This window comes from Corylus avellana, unplaced genomic scaffold (assembly GCF_965113065.1).
Source record: "Corylus avellana unplaced genomic scaffold, dhCorAvel1.hap1.2 HAP1_SCAFFOLD_217, whole genome shotgun sequence".
Taxonomy (NCBI): domain Eukaryota; kingdom Viridiplantae; phylum Streptophyta; class Magnoliopsida; order Fagales; family Betulaceae; genus Corylus; species Corylus avellana.
The window spans coordinates 17,234-24,103 of NW_028290604.1; the positions used below are offsets into that span (position 1 = coordinate 17,234).

The window sequence follows — 6,870 nt, forward strand, 5'->3', positions numbered from 1 at the left end:
AAAAGAATCCTATATTATATGTAGTTTAGGGAGTGCTAGACTATTTTGTATAAATGCAAGTTAAAACAAGTCCAGATTAAGTCATTGCTCCTATTTTTTTTTTTACTTTAAACCAGTTAATCCTATTGATTATTGATTATTGATTGAAGTTAATTAGTACCCCAATATCAAACGAACACCCGCGTTTATAATTTATAAATCCACAGAAAATTAATAATCAGACTGCACCACCATTTAAAGTTAAAGTATAGGGAAAAAAGAAAGAGAGGCTTTCGCATTTATATTTAGAATGCATCATTGAAAATTCCAATGGATATAAGAAGTAAGGCTTTTTTTTTTATTTTTATGAGTAACTAATTTAAATATGAAAGGTATGGACATAGAATGAAAAGCCCGTCCCCGGATCTTTTTTTTTATATTATAATAAAAACTCTTTTCTTTTGATCTATGTTCCCATCTTACTTGGATACAAATAGATTCAATTACATCTGTGTGTTATTTGGTGTTATTTGAACACGATTAAATTTGCGAAAAAGATATAATTCAGATAAGAATTAATCATTATAAGAAAAAAGAATCATATTCTATCCAATATTATTATACTCTTAATAAAAAAAAAAAAAGACAATCTTTTATTCTGATATAAAATCGGTATTATGATACGACATATATAATCTGATATGATATATATAATAAGTATGCTCTGGGACGGAAGGATTCGAACCTCCGAATACCGGGACCAAAACCCGTTGCCTTACCACTTGGCCACGCCCCATTTTATATTTCTATTCGACATTAATAAACACTAATATTCTTATTAGTTGTTCGTCAATTATAGTCTAAATATCTATAGAATAGATTGTTACTAGGATTTTGATACATTTAGATATAGAATTAAACGAAATTTATTGATCATTACATATAATTCAATTAAGATATTGTATGAAAGTATGATTTCTTCTATTCTCTTTTAATTTGAGAATTGAAGTATTTTTGGTTGAGTTAGTTCAAATCAAAGAAAAGTTTTTTGGTCTACCTTATTTTTATTTTTTAATTTTTACTCATTTTTTTTATATAACTTAAACTTAAAAAAAAAAAATAACATTATATTATTAAATTATTAATTTTATATTATTAATAACAATAACTCATATTAATAACTCAATCAAAATAAATACAATTATCTTCAAGAACAAAACAAAAAAACAAAACGTTTGTTATGCTTAATATCTTTAGTTTGATCTGTATCTGGTTTAATTCTACTCTTTCTTCAAATAGTTTTTTCTTCGCCAAATTGCCCGAAGCCTACGCTTTTTTGAATCCAATCGTAGATTTTATGCCAGTAATACCTGTGCTATTTTTTCTCTTAGCTTTTGTTTGGCAAGCTGCTGTAAGTTTTCGATGAGATTTTGAATACTGTCCTAGAAAAATTCATGATTTATTATAAAAAAAAGATTCTAACAATTGATAAGATCGGATAAGTCTTATAGTATAAAGCTTCAATTCAAATATTGAAATTCTTGTATCGCCACGATAAGTCTGGAGATCACCCCATTTACTAATTCGGACCCTTTTTTTACATTGAAAGAACCTATTAGAGTCCCCCACAATTAGATATTGTGGGTATGCAAAAAATTTTGTTAATGAAAGACTTGACTCATATTACATTACAAATGAATTTATGAAAATTCCTTTCTATTTCTTCTATTTCTAGCTTTATAAAAACCATTTTTGGTGTCAAAATGCGGTATATGTGGTATAAAAATGGAGAATCTATTCTCTTTTTTTCCAAAAAAATGATCTTGGAGATTGTGTAATGCTTACTCTCAAACTATTTGTTTACACAGTAGTGATATTCTTTGTTTCTCTCTTTATCTTCGGATTCCTATCTAATGATCCAGGACGTAATCCTGGACGTGAAGAATAAAAAATAAAGTTTTTGTTTTCCTTGCTCGATTTTTAAATGTTCTTAGGATTTTATTTATTCCACATCTTTAACTATTAAATAAAAAAATAAAAAAAAAAAAAGACTCGTCGAAATTGAAAGATAAATAAAAAATACCACGTCATTGACAAAAGCGGAAAGAGAGGGATTCGAACCCTCGGTACGAAAAACCCGTACAACGGATTAGCAATCCGACGCTTTAGTCCACTCAGCCATCTCCCCCAATCGAAAAAGGATAATTACTATGTTACATTACACAAAAAGTAAGGTTTGAAAAAAGAGTCTTTCTTTCTTTTATACCATACCTCTTATTTTTATTTTTTATATTCTTTTTATTATATATAATTATATAGTATCTAGACATATAAAATATAAAAAATATTAAAAAATATAGAAACTAAAAGTAATTCCATTGAGATAAAGTAAGGGCTCGAAAGAGATATCTCCAATCCACTATTCCAATGAATATAAATTATAATTCTATAATTATATATATATATATTATAAGTAATAATAGTAATAATATATATTATAAGTAATAAATTATATATTACTACTATATAATTTAATATATAATAAAAGTACCTCTTTGATTTCGTCTCCAAGAGCTTTTTTTAATTCCACAGCCCGGCCTGGTCAGTACCTCGCTGGGCCTTTTTTGTTCCAATGAATCATAGAAAAAATGATTTATTTGATTTGAAAAAAGGATACTTGTTATTGAAACAACAACAATCATAATAAAGACTATTTCGATTCCTATGATACAGAATAGAATCAAAGTGCCATTTCTTAATTATTTGATCTTTCTTTTTTTTATTCCATTTACTTTACTGGAATAAAAAAAAGAAAGAATGGAACCATATATTCTTGCAGAATTTTATGTTTTGGCGTACATTATCGAACCGTATCCGTCAATGTCAAAGCACCCCCATCAAAAAAAGGTGTTATTTAGTTATTTAAATGACTCCTCTTTCCCTAATTTAATCGGGCTCCTTGAACAAAGCACGTCAACGCTCTAATTTTCATGATTCTTTTCTGATCCTATCTTCTTAATTATTATGGCTAATTTTTTTGTTCGACAAAGGATACATTTATATACAATAATCACATTGTAGCGGGTATAGTTTAGTGGTAAAAGTGTGATTCGTTCTATTAATCCCGTAATAGTTAAGGGGTCCCTTCGGAATGTTTGATTACTATTCCGATCAAAAACTTTATTTCTTAAAAGGATTTAATCCTTTACCTATCAATGAAAGATTCGAGGAAGAATGGACATTCTCGTGATTTATATCCAAAAGATTCAATTAGAAATTAAAAAAAAAATTGGATTATGAAATTACGAAACATAATTTGTTTTTAAATTGGATCAATACTTCCAATTGAATGAGTATGAGTAAAGTATCCATGGATAAAGAGAGAAGGGAGTATTTCTAATCGTAACTAAATCTTCAATTTTATGATTTGTATGTATAAGAGAGATTGAAGCAAAATAGCTATTAAACAATGACTTTGGTTTACTAGAGACATCGACATATTGTTTTAGCTCGGTGGAAACAAAATCCTTTTCCTAAGGATTCTTTCAAATAGAAATAGAGAACGAAGTAACTAGAAAGATTGTTAGAATCCCCCTCTTCTATAGGGATCATCTAGAAAGCGGGTTGTTTTGAATGCATTCAAACGGAAAAGCTGACATAGATGTTATGGGCCGAAATTCTTTTTTCATTTTTTTTTTATTTCGTTTACATCTGACATCTGTGGAATTTATCCATCTTCCATAAAGGAGCCGAATGAAACCAAAGTTTCACGTTCGGTTTTGAATTAGAGACGTTAAAAATGATGAATCAACGTCGACTATAACCCCTAGCCTTCCAAGCTAACGATGCGGGTTCGATTCCCGCTACCCGCTTATATCTCTATATTTATTATTCTAGATTTAATATATATATATTATAGATATTATATCTAGAATAATTTATTCATTTATATTTATTATATATTAAAATTAACATTAATTATATTAATATATTAAATAATATAAAAATAATATAATTAATCAGATTAATGTAATTAATCTAATTTAATGTAATTAATATACCGAATCGTTGAATTGAATGTGCAATTTTTGGAATTCTCTCACATATTCTTTTTTTCAGAAAAAAAGATGTGACAATTAAACTAAGAAAAAAAAAAAGCGTCCATTGTCTAATGGATAGGACAGAGGTCTTCTAAACCTTTAGTATAGGTTCAAATCCTATTGGACGCAATTTATTTCCATATATTTTGTTATATTTCTTTCTACTAGGTATTTTGAATGATTTGAATAAGAGACGCTTATACTTAACTATATATTATAATATTATAGTTATAACTTCTTTTTATAGTTATAATTTATTTTATCTTAATATGAAATCTATTATATTATAGAATATGAAATATATTAATAATTTCATAATATAAACTATAATAAAAAAGAAAAAATTAGAAAGTTATCTAAAAGAATTTTTTTATACATACTTGTTCCTGAAGTAGAAATTATACTTGTTCCTGAAGTAGAAAGCGTTCCATTTGTTCTTGAATAGCTTCTTTCAAAAGGGCTTCTGCTTCCTCAGTGAATGTCTTGGTGGAAGATATAATTTCTTGGAACTGAGGTTTATTCGTTTTTAAGTAAGTACGTAACTCACCGAGAAATTTCTTTACCTGTCCAATTTCTAATGAATCAAGATAACCATTCGTTCCAGTATAAATAGTCATTATCTGTTCTTCCACCGTGAGAGGATCTGCTTGAGATTGTTTGAGCAACTCGCGTAATCGTTGACCTCTTGCCAATTGATTCTGAGTAGCTTTATCGAGATCAGAAGCGAATTGTGCAAAGGCTTCTAATTCTGCGAATTGCGCCAATTCCAATTTTAATTTGCCGGCTACTTGTTTCATGGCTTTAATTTGAGCTGCGGATCCTACTCTGGAGACGGAAATACCCACGTTAATAGCAGGTCTGATTCCAGCATTGAATAGATCGGCAGATAAGAATATTTGTCCATCTGTAATCGAAATTACATTAGTAGGAATATAAGCCGAAACATCTCCCGATTGGGTCTCAACTATTGGTAAAGCAGTCATACTTCCTTCACCTAAATGAGAACTTGATTTAGCGGCTCTTTCCAAAAGTCGTGAATGCAAATAAAAAACATCCCCTGGATAAGCTTCGCGACCCGGTGGTCTTCGTAATAGAAGAGACATTTGGCGATAAGCCTGTGCTTGTTTGGACGGATCATCATAAATGATTAAAGTGTGTTGTTCACGGTACATAAAATATTCAGCCAGAGCGGCTCCTGTATAAGGAGCGAGGTATTGTAATGTAGCCGGAGAATCCGCCGTTTCAGCTACCACAATCGTGTATTCCATTGCTCCCCTTTCTTGTAAAGTAGTTACTACCTGAGCCACAGAAGATGCTTTTTGACCAATAGCAACATAAACACATATTACATTTTGCCCTTGTTGATTGAGAATCGTATCTGTGGCTACTGCTGTTTTACCGGTCTGTCTGTCTCCAATAATTAATTCTCGCTGACCACGTCCTATAGGGATCATCGAATCAATAGCAATAAGTCCTGTTTGAAGAGGCTCATATACGGAACGTCTAGAAATAATACCAGGAGCGGGAGATTCAATTAACCGAGATTCAGAAGCTGAAATTTCCCCTCGACCGTCAATAGGTTTAGCTAGGGCATTTATAACACGACCTAAATAAGCCTCACTTACTGGTATCTGAGCAATTTTTCCTGTTGCTTTTACAGAACTTCTTTCTTGTATCATCAAACCGTCACCCATTAATACAACACCAACATTGTTTGATTCCAAATTTAGAGCAATACCTATTGTACCCTCTTCAAATTCTACTAATTCACCCGCCATTACTTCATCAAGACCATAAATACGGGCAATGCCGTCGCCTACTTGAAGTACGGTACCGGTATTTACAACCTTTACTTCTCTATTATATTGCTCAATACGTTCACGAATAATATTACTAATTTCATCTGCCCGAATGGTTACCATGAGTATTTCTTAATTTAATATTTAATTATTTTTTTTTTCAAAAAAAAATAATGCCTACAGTAGAAGGACTAATCGGTTATTTCTTTCAGCGTCCCAAACATGCCAATATTAGCATTAATGGTACGTAAATGTAACTCGTTGTTCAAAGAACTATTCAAAGTTCCTAGAGCTCCTTGTAAGGCTTGTTGGAAAACCCGTTGTCGGACTTGATTAATCGCTCTTTGTTGTTCAAAATGAATGGTTTCATTTTTGTAAATTTCTAATTGTTCCAAAGTTTTATAAGTTGAATTAATCAAATTCAATTTTTCTCGTTCTATATCAGAGTATCCATTCACTCGAAACTGCTCGGCTTCCATTTCCACTTTCCTTAAACGTGCCCGGGCTTTTTCCAGTTGTTCAACGGCCCCCCCGCGCAGTTCTTCTGAATTTTGAATAGTCTTCAAGATCCTCTGTTTTCGATTATCTAATAAATCATTTAATGAAAGTAGATTATCTTTCCATTTATTTCAAAACTTCCACGATCCCTTCCCGAACCAAACATGAATCTTTCGATTCATTTGGCTCTCGCGCCCAATTACTTCAATTATTTATGAGAAATTCCCATATTTTTTTTTTGAATATAATGAGCCTATCCTCCCTTCTCTATTCATATTCAAAAAAGATCTCAAAACTGATCACTAATCCAAGACCAGAATATTCGGAGGACTCTTCTGACCAAACAAATAATTGTCAGCAACGTTGTTTCTTTTTTTTTTCAAATCCAAAGAATTCTTCTTAATTTATACGTAGGTCGTTGATTCAGCATTGGATAAAAAGGAGGGGTTGAAATACTCATAATTTTTTCCAAATTGCAAAAATAAAAATTAAAG

The 6,870-nt window shown here is 30.6% G+C and overlaps 1 non-coding gene across 1 annotated transcript; it reads right to left on the reverse strand.

Annotated features, from left to right (window-relative positions):
* Positions 1-2,079: 2,079 nt before the first annotated feature.
* TRNAS-GCU (transfer RNA serine (anticodon GCU)) lies at positions 2,080-2,167 on the reverse strand. The gene has a single exon. It is a non-coding gene; the product is annotated as a tRNA-Ser (tRNA).
* Positions 2,168-6,870: the final 4,703 nt, after the last annotated feature.